Source organism: Anser brachyrhynchus (assembly GCF_964034855.1).
Source record: "Anser brachyrhynchus genome assembly, chromosome: 2".
Taxonomy (NCBI): Eukaryota; Metazoa; Chordata; class Aves; order Anseriformes; family Anatidae; genus Anser; species Anser brachyrhynchus.
The window spans coordinates 151,236,003-151,254,427 of record NC_137695.1 but is presented as its reverse complement, the minus strand read 5'-3'; positions in this window follow the sequence as shown (position 1 = coordinate 151,254,427).

The window sequence follows — 18,425 nt, the reverse complement described above, 5'->3', positions numbered from 1 at the left end:
TTTCCTCCTTATACATGTTTACACACCCAGTGGGATTCACTGGACAGCATTTTTGCATTTACTGGTTTCTCAACCTCTGAAAACTTCTGATATTTAAAACATTTTCCCCTGTTCCATAAAATCAGGAGTCTTCAAGCCAAACACAAGCAATGAGAAATGTGGGATGACCAACACATCCAGTGCTCACTCCATGAGCTCATCCAGTGCTCCTCACCTCAAGAGCACTGAGGTGGCCATGAGCAGCGCAGAAAAGCTTGGGCTGCCCAAGGAAGGAGCAGCCCCAGCTTCTGCCTCCTCCCTTCCCTGAACAAAAGCAGCTGTATCTGCTGAACCACTCGGGTTTGCAGCAAAAGCATTCTGAGATAAACTGTTAAAGATTCTGAGGCTCTCTTAAAATGCCTTCTCTATCCTCCTTGGATGTGGGAATTTGGAATTATCTCCTTGCTACATGCAGACATTTGAGGGTCTTCACCATTCATTTTCCGGAGCCCTTTTGGGTGCTCATTTACCATTTGTTAACTGGTAGTGGGCAACACAGTCACGTTCATGGCCTCTCAGCTGGTTCAAGGCTCAGCCATAATGACCAGCTCATGACAGAGACATAAAGTAATGAAGACAGACAGTGGGAATGATGAGTGGTTGGATTGTTCTTATGCAAGCAATCTTCCTGTGTCTTGTCTTAGGAAACTATTTCAACTATCCCTCCCGTGATAAAAGGAGCATACCCTAATTGAGGGTTAAAAAGGGGAAATCCAGCAGCTGAAAGAGGAATATCCATCACAAGGAGGTATGCAGGAGACGGCACCTCCACACTGAGAGAAACATCAACAGTTTCGCAAGAGCTACAGACTGCTCAGAAAGGGTTGCATTTTAAAGTTTTTCTCTAACCTGGGATGCTTTCTTCCTAACTTAGCAGACCCCGAGGAACTAATCAGTAGCGCATGTTTAGGTGACTTGGCAATCTTCCTGAACATTTTCTTTAAAATGAATAAACCTGACAAGCACAAAGCAAGTTACAAACTGCCTTGACTTCCAGGAATAAGACGATGGTTCAGAGAATGCAACCCTGGAGTCCCCGACGGAAAAGCAGCATATCTCATGGCAGAGCCTTCCCATCCCCACCCTCCTCTTTTCATTCAATTTTCTACCCCATGCACTTTTGCTACAAGGCAGTCGGGATGTCTCTGTGCAGCCAGGCTCATTCCAACTGGCAGCTCTGGATCAAAGAGCACTGGAAACATTAATCACCAGTGTGCCTAATCATTTCCAATCACAAGAAACTTTTCTCTGTGACCTGGCATATAAACACGGAGTCATTTCATTCACTGGTTGACAGACCAGAAACCAAACAATCCTTATCGTACCTAATTCATCTTACTCCTCCGGGTTATAGATGGATCAACCTGCAATTCTCCCACAGCCGTAGCAAACTTTAGGTGCTTTACTTAATCAAACTGATTAGCAACATGTCTGTAGTGCCTTTTATCTGTTGGTTCCAAAGTCGTTTACAAGCATTAAGTGCATCTAATTTTGTGATAGCAGAGCAAGATGTGGTTAATACATTTTTGAAAGCACCTCCAGTAACGAGGGAGAGCTCTTGTTCTAGAAGTATTTGTGGGGGGGGTTCAAGGTGGCGAATTTAGCTGATGCATGAAAACCGCTTTGAAAATTAAATAAGCAAATGGCAAAGTCGGGGAGGGAGCCCAGGAATTTTGATTGCCAGCTATCTGTGCTGCCCGCACTGCCATATGGTTTGTAGCAAAAGGCAAGGAATAATCAAAGCAGACATCTGTGCCCACAGCTTTATCTATTTGGGCACCATCCTCCGGACAGCCGCGCTCTGAGCACAAACAAAGCACGATGAGATCTCCTCTCCCATCAGTGGGTCCGAGGGGGACGTTGTACCTCCTGCTCCAGTCCAGGTTAATGTGTGCGTGATTGCCACCTGTTTGGGAGCTTGCTCCCACGGTAACATTGATTTCTCTCTTATGCCAGGAGGAGAACAACAGCCTTGTCACAGCTGCAAGGAGAGCTGACGAAAAGCTAAGATTGCTGTAGCTTTTCTTGGTTTTCACTCGAGTGCCCCTGACTCAGGGAAAAAAAGAGAATTACACCAAAGGTCAGCTTGTTCCAGGGCAGCTCGTTCCTGCTTTGAAGGAGGGAGAAGTGAGGGGCGGCACAGAAACCTTCTGCTACACCTGACAGGCTCTCACAGATCAGAGCCAGCCATGGAGCTGTGTAGGGGCAGTTTGCAAATTTGCATGACCTGCCTTGAACCTTATCTGAAACTGTCCCGTGCATGTTTAATACCTCCTTTTCTTCACTGCATGGTATCAGAAGTAACACGGCACTGAGCACTATTTCAGTGTCTCTTCCTTGGGAGCAGGTGCCTTTGGGAAGGGTGAGGGAGGCAAGGAAGAGCTGGAAGGGGGGCACAGGCACAGAGGGACTTCCCTCCTACCTCATTCGCTGCGGTGGGTTTGCTTTCAGTTCAATGAAGGGTTTCCTGCTGGAAAAGCTGCCAACCCAAAGTTGGATTTCAACAGCTGCTCAGCCACAGGCTTTCTGCTCAGAAGCCACACGTGTAATGGCACTGACATATCAGGCTCCTGGGAGGCAGACCGTGACACCGAGCCAGTTGGATGCAGGGGATTAGGTGTCTAGGAATAGGTTTGGCAAGAAGCAGTGCATCCAGTGATGGCTGCCAACCGGGGCAGGACGAGGTGCCAAAAGGCAGGAGCAAATCTCCCCCAGGTCTCTGCCGGCTGTTGGGTGGGCAGTAAGGGGCTGTGTCACCCTCCCCTGACCCAGCACCTGCACTGGCTTAGCCTCTCATCCCTCCTCGCTCCCATCTTCCAGCCCCAGGTTTCTGCAACCCTGCACAGACCTCAAACTGTGTTTTATCCCTTTGATTCCCAGTCCCAATCTGCTGCAGAACCTAAAAGCCCAACTGGGAGGAAGGGACTGACCACAGGTGCCTGCTCCCTTCTGTTGCCTTGCTTTGGGAGCAGGAACCAGGCAGGACAGCTGGAGGCAGTACCACCTGCACCAGCTTCAGGGAGCGGTGCCACGGCCAGTCCCTGGGCGCCTCCTCTCTATCTGCACACGTCTGGGGACAGGGATTTTGTACCTCTGCCTGTCACCTGGTGGTTGGCACTGGGAGGAGGCAGAGGAGGCTTTGGTTATGGAGTCAGGCACAAACTCTAGGCAAAGCAGAGCAAAGTGCTCGTAACTCTTTGGGTTGCAGAGCTGGCTGAGGCAGCATTTCAGAAGCATCTCAGTGCCTCAGGGCTGCAGGGTCCCAGGCATGGAGAAGACAGGCAGCCTGCGGTGTCGCTGCCATGCTGGCCCCAGGCTGGCACTGCCAGCAGCATTGCTCTGGGCACCGGGGCAGTGGTACCTGCGTCCTCCATGCCTCTTGGGTCTGCCAGCCAAGACCTTTTCTGAGGCTGCTCAGCTGGCCTCTTTCCTACCATCAAAATGCAAACAAGGACAGAACACTACCAAGTGTCTTGATCTCATGGGGAGAAGAGGCAGAGGCTGGGACATTCCCACTTACCAAACAGCCAAAAAACCTTTCCTTTCTCATGGGTGACAGGGCAGAGTTGAGGCTGTCCTAAGCACTGGCTATGGGTGCTTGTGAGGGAGGTCTCAGGGGATGCACCACCAGGTTAACCTTTCCCCATGCCTGAAAATAAAATAAAATAAAATAAAATAAAATAAAATAAAATAAAATAAAATAAAATAAAATAAAATAAAATAAAATAAAATAAAATAAAATAAAATAAAATAAAATAATAAAGAAAAGAAATAAAGGAAAAAAGAAAAGAAGAAAAGAAAACAAGAAAAAGAAAAGAAGAAAAGAAAAAAGAAAAGAAAAGAAAGAAAAGAAAAGAAAAGAAAAGAAAAGAAAAGAAAAGAAAAGAAAAGAAAAGAAAAGAAAAGAAAAGAAAAGAAAAGAAAAGAAAAGAAAAGAAAAGAAAAGAAAAGAAAAGAAAAGAAAAGAAAAGAAAAGAAAAGAAAAGAAAAGAAAAGAAAAGAAAAGAGAAAAGAAAAGAAAAGAAAAGAAAAGAAAAGAAAAGAAAAGAAAAGAAAAGAAAAGAAAAGAAAAGAAAAGAAAAAAGAAAAGAAAAGAAAAAAGAAAAAGAAAAGAAGGAAAAGCACTGCTGCTTCTGCTGTAGGAGCAAAACTGTGAATGCCAAAGTCAACAGAAAGCGAACTGTTCTAACAATGATGCAAAAGGCCACTAAGCCCTCCTAAAGCACACTTGGACAAAACATGAACCAAACAGCCTGTGCGAGATTTGAACGAACTGCAGGAGAGCTCCTCAGAGCAGGGGAGTTCATCTTTGTTTCTATAAGAAGACCCTGTCAAATACTAAGCTTATCATAAACACTAATGAAATAATTACACTGTAAATATATAAAAGCAACAATATTCTGGTTGAAAATTCAAATGCTCAAGAAAGTCTCTGGTCCCTCGTCTGGAAAACCTCACTTCAAACAGTTAAGGCTTCCCAAGCTCCAAGCAGCTGAAAACAAGGTCTTCTAGCAAGATGCATCAGGCAGCCAGTGCCCAGCTGCCTCTAACACACACTCAGGGTCAGCTTCTTGGCTGGCATAAATCAACCCAGGTCCATCATGGTCAACAGAGTTATATCTATTTCTTTAGGTAAATAAAACATGGCTCTCCTGCTGCTTCTTCAAGAGGACAGCAGCTGTGGGGGTGACTTTCTCAAACCTGTCCAAAGCTGCTGACATGCCTTCCCTGCCAGCAGAAAGGCAGAGCTGCTGTGGAGAAGAGTGGCCTAGCAAAATCTTGAATGAATCACAGGCAGCCAGAGGTTCATCTTTCCACAGGCCAAGAAAGCTGTTGGTAACCTTGCTCTTCCCTGGAAGCTTTGCAACCATGCTACCACGCTGCTAACTGGAGTTGAACTTGAGTCCCCTGAGCATGGCTGTTTAGTTCAGCCTTGGCACTAAATGGAGGCTCCAGAGCTCAGGGACCACAGCAAGCACCTGTCTGCCCATCCCCACTTATCTACGTGGATGTACCCTGCATAAAAAAAAAAAAAAGCACTTGATGCAACCACGATGACTGTGAGATGCACACTGCCATCTGTGTGAAAGGGAGCCAAGGAAAATGGGGAAAGGAGCTCTACTGGGTCCTTTTTTATCCTCCTCTTCCACTTGCTGGAAATTTGTTACTGCTAATACAGAAGAATGGTAGGATGCACCAAAATGCCCAAGCCTGGGCATACCATCAGAGCAGGAGTGCTGCTGGTTTCTCCTGTCTTGACCTGCTGCATTTTTGAAGTTCAAATGATCACAGCTCCCACTCTCTGCTCATTTGCTGATGAGATTTGAAAGTGGGTCAAAGTGAAACCCTTGTCATTTTGTTTAAATTTAAATAAAAGGAAACAAAACCAAAATCAGCAAAAAACAAAACCCAGCTCTTGGGTTCTGCTCACACTCTCCTTCCATTTGCCATCAACTGGTTTATCCAAAAATGTTCACCAATTTGAAAATCTCCATGTGTGAATGAGCACTGGGGGAAAATCCCATCTTTGTCAGTCCCATGAAATATATCTGATTTGTTCAAAAATGATAACAAAATTAAGGGATAAAAAAATTCTCCCACAACCCCCACCATTTTCATGTTTTTCACAATGACTCAAGCTTTTCAGAGGGTTTGAATATATACTCTGTGACTGTTAGTTTTATAATCACATTGTTACCCTGTAAGTGAGAGAGGAAAAAAAAAAAAAAAAGAAACTTTGGCCACCCATCAGTGAATGAATGACAAATAGGTGAAAGAGGATCATGCTTCTGTTAATCAGACAAAAGAAAAGAAAAAAAAAGAAAAAAAAAAAGAAGAAAAAAAAAAACAGAAAGTCAAGGTGTGTTGTGCATAGGGAGAAGCAACGATTAGAGTTTGCTCTCTCTTTGCTGAAACCCTGGAATATCACCTTCGCAATAAAATCTCCAGTAAGGGGTTTTTGCCTATGGTTTTCTGTAAATAATCCACTGCCATCATCTTCCCAAAGCCCAGAGATTTTGGACTTGATTCTTACCCACCGTAAGCCAGTGTTGCTTCGTCAACTTTGATGTCCCAATCTGAAGACATTGCAAAGTGGGCGCATCTCCTTCAAGGGGCGTAGGGATGGCTTCATTGGGAACCTCCGCTATTTGCAAACGGGGACATTTCGCAGAAGAGTTGTGCTGCTGCTTGCTGGTGGCAAGAGCCCTCCCTCCATCACCAGAAAGGCAGGCAACAGCCTGGGATGGGAGCAGCGCCTTGACACCAGGCCAGGAAAGATGTTGGAGCCCAACCACAAGGATGCCCACTCCCAGCAGCTTCCCAGCACAGCGTGGATAGAGAGACTGAGATGCAGGGAGGAAGCTTGGAATCAGGGCTCATCACAGAAACTCAGTCAAACTGATCCATTCAAAAAGGCTTGCAAAAGTCACAGCCCGACAGCTTGGCTGTGTTTGCCCTCTCTTAAAGCCACTCCATCAGGCTGAAATCAAATCTCTCTAAACATGTCACTCTGAACAGCCGCCAAAAGAAAAAGAGAAGCTGCAGAAGGTGGGTGTGCATTTAATGGTGATCAAAATGCCCCAAATTGTTCTTAACATAACTCCTGTTGCTCATTGCCTTCCCCTGTGCTTGTCTACTTTTAGAATGCTGTTATTTATTGTCTCCACAAGGCAAGTGGAGCGCCACTGAGGCCCAGCAAATGGGTCAGGCTCAGTACAGGACCTCCAGGGACTGCCCAGCTTGTAAGAGCTGATTGAAGTTTCTGTATTATTCTCAACTGGACAGCGACAGACAGATCTTCACGAGGTGCTTTGTTCTGGTAGCGCCTTCTGACTCACACGGGCAGATGCAGCGGTGAGGTGGATTCAACTCATTCAACTTCAGACATCCAAAGTGTAGGAGTTGACGTCTCAAGCAGCTGTCTGGCCTCCCCTTGTAGTCACTGGAGGGAAACGGCCATTAGCAGAGGGTAACTTACCCATCTGAGATGACTGCCTTAAGACGAGATGGCTCCAAAACCTCTTGACCTGATAGTTTAGTACTGTGGGAGAACTTCCCTACCTCTAGGATAGATGGAGGAAGGAGCTTGGCATTATCAGGGCTCTGAGTGTAAAGGCAAAATGACCCAAATGGTCCACACTGCCTTTAGTATCCTGCAGGTCACTCCTCTTCACCTCTACATAATAAGCCCAATCTTTAGACTGAAGCTAAAATGCACACAGATGACCCTAAAAAGATATCAGGATTTCCTCCAAAATCTGGAAAGGCATAAAACTTCCAAGGGTTCCTTCTGCACCCCAAACTGCTGATCAAAGCTTTCTTCCATCAGACATGGAAGTCAAGTCACCCCCTTCCCAGCCGTCTTCCCAATTAGCCAAATAAACCGAGCTCCTTAAGTCTCACATCAGGGAGTTCTGGTTTTGCAATCCCAAGTTATTTTGTGGCTCTCCTTGGAATTATTCCTAGCTTTTCCCCATCCCTCTTCAAGCACAGACACCCATAACCATGTCCCCAAAGGGACATCACTTCCCTGCTTCTCCTTGCTCTCCAGATTTGCAGAGATCCTTCCTGTCACATTGCTCCATCGAGAGCTCACATGCAGTCAATTATCCATGACGACCTATTAAACTTCTCAGACACTGGGTTCCCAAGATAGCCTCAGGCTTGAGAAAGAACCTGATTTTTTCATTTCCGACTACACCACTATCTATTTAACTGCTGTAAATGTGTGGTTCTTGTTTGTCTTGGCTCATGACAACTAGCACCTTCCTGAACGTAGAGCAGCAAAGACAAACCATTTCTAATAACCAGCTGGCTGCAGTCACCCGATACAGAAACCTGGAGAGTTCATGCTGTATGGATACAGGCTATCCTCTGTCATTTGGCAAAGTGACAGAATCACAGAATGGATGAGGTTGGAAGGGACCTCTGGAGGTCATCTGGCCAAGAAAGCAGCCTTGGGTGCACCAGAGTGACCCATCATGCATCCCATGGCCTCACTACAAAACAATTGTTTCTGCCACATTATTATTTTTTCTTTACTCCAGTTAGTGCATTGCTTTGGGCTTTCCCAAATTTCCCTGTTGCAACAAGGTATGGTGCAGGACTGGAGTCCAGGGACTCTTACTTTCCTGCTGGTTCCTGCAGGCCCGGGTTTGGCAGCTTGCAGATGGAGCGTGTGGCCACTAACAGGAGCACATATGCTGCCTTTTGAGCTCTCTTTGCCTCGCTGCAGGATCACACGGTGCGCAATTCCCAAGGGGAACACAGAAGAGACAGTTGTTAGTTATGTTGCCATAATCGGCTGGTCCTCAGATGTTTCTTAAATCAGGGCTGCCATTAGGCATCACCTACTCCCGTGGGCATGGGAGGCCCATAACAATCAAGGCAGAGTTAATTTTGCCACCCATACTGAAATATAAATAACAGGCCCGATTCCATCCTTCTTCTAGGACAATTCAAAAGCAACATAGGATGATGAAAAGATGACAGAACAGATCAGTTTTGTTGCCTGCATGCCATGAAGGCAAACTTCATGGAAAATAAAATAAAATAAAATAAAATAAAATAAAATAAAATAAAATAAAATAAAATAAAATAAAATAAAATAAAATAATAAAATAAAATAAAATAAAATAAAATAAAATAAAATAAAATAAAATAAATAAAATAAAATAAAATAAAAATAAAACAAATAAAATAAAAACCACCCTGACTATATGATTCATAAATTCCAAAAGCATAGAGAAACCAGTAAAATGATTTTGTCTGACCTCCTACCTAATAAAGACCACAGAATTTCATCCAGTGATTTCTGCCTGAAGCCCAGTAATTTGTGGTTCAAACAGAACATCTCGACCAGCCTACTGACCAGCTTTGATGTGAGGATGCCGAATGAGGTGCTAACCACTTCCCTGCCGTAAAAAGCTGGCTCTTCTACAGGTTGTCAGCATCTCCTCATCACTGCGTAACTTGCCATAGCCTTCTTGACGACACCAAAATTTTAGGTGGTTTTGCCCTCTCTACCAAAATTCTCAAATCATCGAAAAGAGGTAAAATGGGGATTCTGAAGCACAAAATATTGGGTAAGGACACGCTGAGGGAAAGAGAACAGAGCATCTCAAAGTAACCTTTTTCAGCAGTTAAACGGACAAAATTTACATTAAGATGCAACTGAAGGTTCACTCATTTTCCCACTCTAGGTAACACAGTGGAAAAGATATTTTGGTTAGGAACATAAATTTTCCAAACATACACCTATCTGTCTGTGTGACTTACTAGGAAAACACATTTACACATTTATTTGGTTATAAAAGTATTTTTCTACCACTTGTAAAGCTTGCTATAGTTTCACAATGATAGAAAATTTCCACAGCAGAGACCTTGAATGGCCAGAGCAAAATCCACTTCAAAACCATTTACCATAAGATAGGCTCAGTAAAAACACAGCTCACTGCTAACTGCACCTTCCTATTTTTTGTTTCCAAATTTTTGTGGTTGGAAGCACTGAAGCACTGATAAGATAAAGAAGAATTTTTTTTTTTTTTTTTTAAGGAAACAAACCCAAAATGTCAAGAAGGCTGCAACACCAGACCCCTCTCAGGGGGAAAATATTTACACTGAGCACCAAGCTAATAATTCAAGTAATTCCTTGTGTCTTGTAAGTGCAGCATTTGATGACTACCCTGGTGATGGAAGTTCCACCAGCCACAGACCCACAAGAGCCTGGGCGACAGCCTCAAGATGCCCCCAGTCCCCGTAACACCAGTGGGTGTCTGAAGGAGGGAAGGGAGTTCAGGCACCACTTCTGCTCTGTTCAGGCATCTCTCTGTTCAGGCATCTGCTCCTGCAAGGAGACGTTCATCACTAAATAACCATATTCATGTTTAATAAAATCCAGCCAGATAGCTCATTCCAACAGTGTCTCTTTCATTACCACTTTCAAAGAGACACTTTCTCACCCTCCGCATCTCACCCTCTGCCTGCGTTTGTGCTATGGCCAAACCTGGGCTGCAAAGCAAATTCCTGGGATGGTCATCTTTGGGGTGATGGCTCAGCCTCTGCCGGGATGAGCCCTACTGTTTTCTGCTCCATTTCGGAGGGGTCAGCTCCATCTGCAGAGCAGGTAAAAGTTCAGCTCCGGCTCGCAGAGGTGCTGCATTTAAGGCGTGTATTTAAGGCATGCTTTAAGGCACAGTCATATTGAGTGTGGGAACTCTTAAATCGGTTTAAATCCCATTTGTGTCAAAGAGTACAGGTGCAAGCCAACCTGATGAAGCCTTTCCAAAGCCAAAATAACTGAAACATTTCTCTGCTCACAGATCTGTGGACATGAAGGCTGCTGTCACAGCGTAAAGGTGCTGCATGCCCACATAACTGCACTGGCACTACCGGGATTCATACTGAACTACGGTTCAGCTGAAAAGGTATTGCTTCTGTACACAGAAAAAAGCCTACAACACCCTGTCTGTCGAGGTTCTGGGTATTCAACAGTTACAGATCTTCTTTTAAATCATCCGTCTTGAAGCAGTCATAACGGGCAAAATACTGCTGTGATCCCAACAGCAGCACAGACAGGGTGAAACTCCACCACCGGCGTAAGTATAAGCCTCACAGTTTCCACTACTAATACTATAATGATTTTGTAACTCTCATTCATTTTTCACTATTTAAGCTGCTAGCTTGCGACAAATATTTTGCACAAGAAAAAAAAAATAAGAAAAAGAACCCCAAGCTCCAGAGACTGACCATCCTTGACAGGAACAGTCCTGGCATGTCTGGAATGTGCAAAACCTCAAAAGAGCCATTTCTGTTCATATTGCTCCTTATGAAAATCCTTTCTAAGGAAGGCTCAGCACCCGCAGTTCCAGAGCCCCCTCAGGATTGTCTTTCGCTTTGAGATGCGACTTATCAGCCAAAGCCCAGGCGGGTTTGCCTATCTGGCTGCTGTGTCCTTTGCTTTGAACTCCCGTACCGTTACAGGCACGGCCGCCCAACTGGCCAAGCCATTTTCCTCCCCTCCTTTGTCCCCAGGTTCTGGGCAGATAAAAGCCACACCAGGCTCGCTGCCCTACCAACGCAATTTGACTGTTAATTTTACATGGAAGAAAAACCAAACAACAAAACCCACTGCCACACAAAACGATTATCACCATTACCCACACAAATTCCAGAGCAACCACAGTGTGATTCAACCAGACCTGGGCTGCACTGCATATCTCTGGACATGGACTGGAGAAGTTTCCAGTTCTGCAGTTATTTGGTACTCTGACTTGTCCTTTTCTTTTTTTTTTGCATTGCTTCTGTGAGTATATTTATTTGTTTATTTATTTCCCCCCCCTTAACTTGCTGTAGCATCACACTGCTACTGGCAGCAGGGTGGGAGCCTGGTACGAGCAGGGCTCTGAGCAGCCCCTTGGACTTATGGGGATACCTACAGGGCTTTACCGCACTGGAGCAAGGAGGTGAGCAACTCATGCTACCGCATTAGTGCAGTGCTGAGCATCTCTTGAGGTGTCTCAGGAAGGTCAAATCCTACTCCTGTTTAAGTTACTTGCCAAACTCTTCCTGGCTTCTTCTTGTTTTCCATCTCTCTTTCCTTTCCTGAGCTTTCTGAAGGTTTCTGCATACACCTTCCCGGACAGAGCATCACTACAGGCACATAACAATTTGTAGAGTGACGTTCAGATCTAGCCTGAACACCAGAAAGCAACAAAGAAATGCAGGGCAAAGATGAAACATGGGGATGGTCACTCCCAGTTTCCAGCACTTTCTGCCTTTTATTCACATACATTGACATGGAGCTATACAGAACGCAAGAAGACGAGAAGTCTGGTGGGACAAATATTAAAGGCTGTAAGAAATAGCAAAAAAGTAAGTATCTTGGACAGAACTTAAAAAAAAAAAAAGGAAACATGAAAAAACATAAGCAGGAATTCCCCAGTTTATCTGTGCGATTGCTTTCAGGACTTTTTTTTTTTTTTCTTGTGGTGCCACCTTGGTTTGTATGCAAAGCATCTCTGACCGGAAATATCAGCTGTCTTGGAAGAAAAAAAAAAGCACAAGAAGGATAAGGATTTTTCCTGTGAAAGGTGAGATGGCTTTTGGCACCCTATGACATGCCAGAAAGCTTCTCTCCTTGCTAAAGCAACTCCCAACAGCACACTGCAGCTCCTCCTCACTCCCAACCCTGCCCTCCATCCCAAGGTCAGCAGCGCATGGTGCAGCTCCTCAGGAGAGCTTCCATAGTTAGAAAACCTGAAAATGAAAGAAAAACAAGCAGGTGAGTGTATTTGCATTCCAGATTCACAATTAACACAGCACCAAATTAGCTGGTAGGAAGCGGAAGAGTAAAAAGGAAAACCGCCAACTTTAAAATGCAAATCTTCACCCTACTACAATTGCAAGCCACAGCCAGGATTCCTATGGGTGAGGAAGGCGCTAGCAAGAACGCGTTTTCTCACTACTTTTTCAATGTGGTCATTTCATGAACTTAACAGTGGCTTGTGATATGTGGTTTCATTCCTATCCCATATATAGTCAAGTCTCATTTCTTGAAAAGAGCACTAACAGAAAGGCAGAAAACCTTCAAAACGATCGTACAGATCTGTCTTTCCTTTCTCCTCTTTGTCTAATTTTTTTTTTTTACCATGCTGTACTAAAACCCAGCAGTTTTTTAAATTAGTACAGTGTAAAAAATGGATCTTTTCCCAGGGCTCCTGTATCTTAAAGAATGTAGGTTGCCAGTGTCCTTTCAAGCTCTCACACACTAACTGTTGGCAGCACAAAATGAAACAGCAGTGTATTCTGTTTTAACATGGTAAATGTACATAAATACATACAATTTTTTTATAAATTGCTACCAGGAATGGCTCTTCCTCCAGAGCAGTGAGCACAGCAAGTGAGGTTTGTTTGATCATGCTTTGCATTTGTAGCACAGGACCTCAGCACTCTGTGACCATCACCAGTTGCAGCCCCACGGAAAGCACGGAGGCGAGTAAAAACTTGCTTTACAGATGAATAAGTGAGACAGTGGTAATTATAACGCTGCACCTCTTTGCGTTTTTCCGCAGAACTCAGTTCATTGCTTTCTTTGCCAGGGTTCGATTCCTGTCCCTGGGGCAGCTCACAGTATTAGAAGCGAGAAGACACTTGTCAAGCAGGGCTCCTCCATGGCCCTCTTCCCTCCAAAATACTCAAGATTTGCAGGTACAATGACAGGTTCTATTTAAGAGATCACCTTGGCACAGCCCAGCATCCCAGCCGAGCAGCTCTGCCAACCAACGTGCCATTGCTCCAAAGCTGGGATGAGACCTTAGGGGGCAACAGGGACCTTAGGAGGGGACCTGGGGCCAACAGGGACCTTAGGAGACAAGCTGCAGCAAAGAGCTGGGCTGCAGGAGCAAAGCCAGTAAGTCAAGGCAAGAGCTCTCGGCACTCATTAGACCACATCTAGATACTGAATCTAGTTTTGTCCCTCCCAAGAAGAAACATCAACAAACTAGAGTGAGTTCAGTGGAGAAGAACCATGCTGGAAAAGGTTTGGAGGCCTTGACCGGAGAGGAGAGGCCAAGGGAGATGGGCTTGTTGAGATGGGGGAAGAGATGGCTTTGAGGGATTCAGCAGCAACTCTCAGTGCTTCTGGGGAGGTCGCTGAGAAGACAGTGTGAGGGTCTTCATAGTGGTGTCTGGCAGAAGAATGAGAGTCAATGGGCATTATTTTAAATAAAAGAGGTTTGGACTGGACGTCAGGAAAAGCTTTTTCATGTGACAACAAAGAGTGAAGCTGGCTATGGACTCCCCATCCCTGAAAGTCTTCAACACTTAACTGAATGAAGTCACGAGCAACTTGGTCTCATCTCACAGCTGGCCCTGCTCTGAGCTGGTTGGGTCTCCTGAGGTCCTTTCCAGCCTAAATTATCATACAGTCCTATGCTCCATCTTCGAAATGCCACCTGTGCAGAGACTTTGGAAGAAAGGATGGGAATCACTCAGTGTTCGAATACTATGATATCACCCACGCAAAACAGTTGAGAAAAACAATAGCATCTCAAGTCCATGTGAGGCCCATCACGAAGACATCCCAGCCACACTAGACTGAATCAAAGGGCATGACAATTGCTTTGACTTTTCCTCACCCTTTCTCTGGACCTAAACTCTAAGGTCTTCAGGACCAATCAAGTTCCCTTCTTGAAGGCCCAAAAGGCACATCCTAAGCACCATAACCTATGTTCCTCTTTGGACATAATAAACCCACTTCTGCCTCCAGTTCCACCATGACCCACACTCAAACTGTCCATCTCTATTTGGAAGGGGCAGTTTGGTGGTGGCCAAGGAACCTCAAGTTCCATTAGCGGGGTACACAAGAGCAGTGCTGGAGGGCCATCACAGCTCCTCCCTCCCCCAAACACACATATTTACAGAACAAACAGGATTTCCTAAGTCCAGCCTAGAGAACCAACAGTTAAAAGGCTCTCTGTAGTGCCCAAGGCTGCAACCTCTGTTCCACACAATTGAGATCCCTCAAAAACGCTTCTCTCTGCTCTGTAAGCTCGAATGCTCTGGTGTGGGATGAGCAAGCTACACCACAAGCATGGCCTTCCCCCGTCCTCTAGCCCTTGTGTTGTAAAAAGTGTTGGAGCAACACTTTGGTTCCAGTCAAAATAACGTACGTGGCTAAGAGACAGGAAGTGTCACAACCAAAGGGACCGTACAGACAGAGATGCTCGGCTCTCACTTCCTAGAAGAATCCATACAAACAATGAGGCAACCTTCACAAGCGACGGGTGGGCAGGAGAGGAAGAGGTGGAAGAGCAGAGGTTCGTCTGCTTGCCAGAGGTCACCCAGGGGGTCACTGGCAAAGCCATGCACCTTCTTCCTCTTTCTCCCAGTGTCTTGATGTTCCCTGCCCTCTTCATGTCCCCTGTGTCAGGGGATAAAGCTGCCCTAATTGCACATAACCACACTTCTTGTTGGAGATCAAAGCCTAACGGATGGCGGCTTCCCACCAGAAGTCAATCATGACCAAATAACATCTTTTAAATATGCAAAACTGCATCCACATTAAGAAACTGGTCTAACTTTGAAAAGACACTTGCTAGTATGTTTTGAGATGTGGTCTATTCTCACAAGGCCCTAGAGGACTCTAAGGGTTTATCCACATATGGGTTTCTTATATTTGGAAGTGAGACCAGTAAGCATTTTTACACATATCTGTTCATAGATTTTTATTTTTAGTACAGGCAAGGGTATCAGATAACTCAGTTTCAACTTCTGCTGAAACTCCTGTGTAACCCAGGCTAGCTAATTTAAAGCAGTTTCTGACACATTGAGCCCCCGTAGCGACTTGTGCTGGCCTAAATTGCTGCAACTACGCCCATATTGAGGTCTGTATAAATCAGTAAGAGAAACCACAGCTTAAGTCAAAATTAGGACCTTGGTACAGAAATAAGATTAAAACCCCTACCTACTCCTCCTCCTGGATAGGTGAGGTCTTGGAGCCAGACATGCCTTTGAAAACAGCCTCCCGCTCCTCCTTCCACCCTCCCATTCCTCCTTCCTTCAAGCAAGGTCTCAGGGCAATACTTAGCAGCCTTGTTTGATGAAGGAGAAGGATGCTTTCTGTCTGGGAAGCTGGGAAGACTGTGTCGGAACAGAGCAGACCCTGGGCATGCAATTACCCAGGCAGCAGCAACACTATGCTAATTCACTGGATCCCTCTGAAACGAAGCACAGTGCGAGTCCCTGGAAAAAGTGAAAAGAAGCCTGTTAAGGAAACTCTGTGAAGGCCTTGTGCACAGCAGCCCCGTGGAGTCCAGACAAGGATGGACTTTGCACAGCCATCGTTTTTAGAGCGTAATTAGCAGCCAGCACGCCTCCTCTTCCCGCCACGGTGCATCCATGCCCGGCCGGCAGGAGCAAGGGGATTCTCCCTCGATGCTGACAGCTCCTGCTGTTGTCCTCCGTGATGGTGGTACATCAGCAGATGCCATCATATATACTGAAAGAGGAAAGCTACGCAACGCAGAGGGTCAGGGCTCTGGCAGACAAAGGGTGCGAGGCACCAAATTTTGTACTTCTCAGACTGGAAACCACTTGCTTGAATGATGTTCATTGGTCAGGTCCTCCTCTGTATTTTTATCATTTTGACTAACATTTTCAAAGGCTCTCAAGGAATGCAAGAGAGTATTACTCTGGTAAAGGAGTGATTTTTGTAGGCTGTGGCTATCCGAGGAGGTTAAACCACTGCAAGCTGACACATCCTTATTTTAAAATACTACAGCCCCTGCAAGGGGTGCCTCATCTGTGGCAAACTCACCCTAGACATATCATGGTCATAAGGCCATAACGACCTGCACTCTCTCACTGTGTCCAGAGCTTTCTCACACTTCCAGAAGTGCAGCATCCCTATTTGTGTGTTCAGCTGCCACAGCACGGTCTGCACAAGGTTCGCATCCCGAGCTCTGCCCCTCTGCTCAGGTGCCCAGAGCCTAAACCTCTTTAGGTGACTTCCATCCTCTAGGCATAAATAACAAAGCCAGCGTAACAAGGAGAGGAGGAGAAAACTGAAATTGTCCTTTGGATTCTTTACCATTGGAAATCAACACCCTCAGAAGGTCTGCACTGACCAACCACCTCCTGGGGCAACACCTTGCAGGCTTCTGACTTCTCCTGACTAATTCTTCAAACACCAAACTAGAAACTACAGCCCCGCAGCAGCATTGTAATGGGAGCAGTCTTGTGCTCCTAAATCAGAGGGGGGGCATTGCTGCGGGCAAGAAAACCTGCCTTCCCACCTTGGGGAAAAGGGGTTGAGAAAATCTCTACTACCTTGGTATGTGCGATGGACTGCCCACTTCCCAGTGCAGCTTTCAGATGACTCCAAACCTTCTTGAGGAGCAAGCAATGATCTCCATCAAAGACAACATGGCTCTAAATCTGCGTAGTCCCTTGAACAGAGCTTTTTTTTTTTTTTAATCTATATATTAACTCTGCCAAGTGGAAGAGTTGTAATCACCAAGTCCCTAGCTGCATACGGATGCTGACCACTGAGATGATTATCTTGAGGTCAGCTGCACATCTGTGCCAACACACTTCTTAGGGGACATAAAAATGGCTTTCATGCACAGATACAAGTGTTACTCCAAGGAGCATGGGGCAACCAGTTAACTATGAAAGGTTTATATGCAGCCCTTAGGTTGCATCAAACCCCCTGGGTTCCTAAAGGAACAGGATCTAACAGCAGCAGACATCTAGAGAATTTAACAACGTGCTTACCATGTGCTGGCATTTTTGGAGATTTTTTTTTGAGCAAAAGACTAAGAGAAATCAAAGTTTGCTCTTGTTTAAAAAATGTATGTATTTTGGATGGGTGGACTTATGGTCTCCAAGGAGAAGACAGGGAAAGCAGAGCACACTACTCTGAAACACTGAGAGGCAAAGCCACCAGAAGCAAATCCTGCCAGTGTCTAGACTTGATCCCTGGCCTTTCACAGAGCTCCTGGTGGCTCTCTATGAACCAGAGCACTTCACTGCCCAGTGACGTGTCTCGGACGAGGCAGTTTCCTGAAAAGCACCGACAACACATGGTTAAAAGCTCGGGTTCAGACAAGCAGTAAAACAAGTCTGCTTCTGGTTTTTGAGTGTCTCACGCTGGGCTGAATATTCAACGCTTCCCATGTTTGCTCACTCACAGGTTATCTGGGCTGCACAATCAGCAAAACTCCTGCAAAAACACTTGCTGGGGCTCCGCTACCAGGCGGTCTGTAATTGAGCTGTTCTAGAGAAAAACAGAACTGTTATCGCACCTACGGCTGTCCCAATACAATTAGTCATACCCGATGGAGAGATACGAGTCCTCTCAGGGCTCTTACCATCTTGTCAACACATGAAGTCAGAATGAAAACATCCTAACTATCAACAACCAACCTGAAAGCTGAATCATGAATCCTGAAAGCAGCCTCAAAACTACGAAGAGATGTCCTCTGCAGAAGCAGACAGATGGTTTCCTTCTGTCTGTCATGTGTTTCTCCTTCCCATATAATTTCCTGATGTTGCTCAGTGAAATAACATTTCTTCCTTCACCTCCCCACTTGAGCAACACTTCTCTGTACCAGCTGAGGCGTGTGCTGGGGTCAGGAGAAGCAGAAACCATGCTCAGGGCAGGAAGAGGAAAAGGCCAGAGGTTCAGTGGTGGAAAACAACGTCCCAGTTGTCTCCTCTGCATGACTTCAGAAAAGTTCCCCAACGCTGCTTTGCCTCATTTTCCCACTGAAATAGCAAGTTCCCCACCCCACTGAGTGACTACCACTGGGATCTGTGTGGTAGCACTGGCATTACCATCCTCGGTTAAACACTAATAATGTGAAAATTAGAGGAGACTGTTG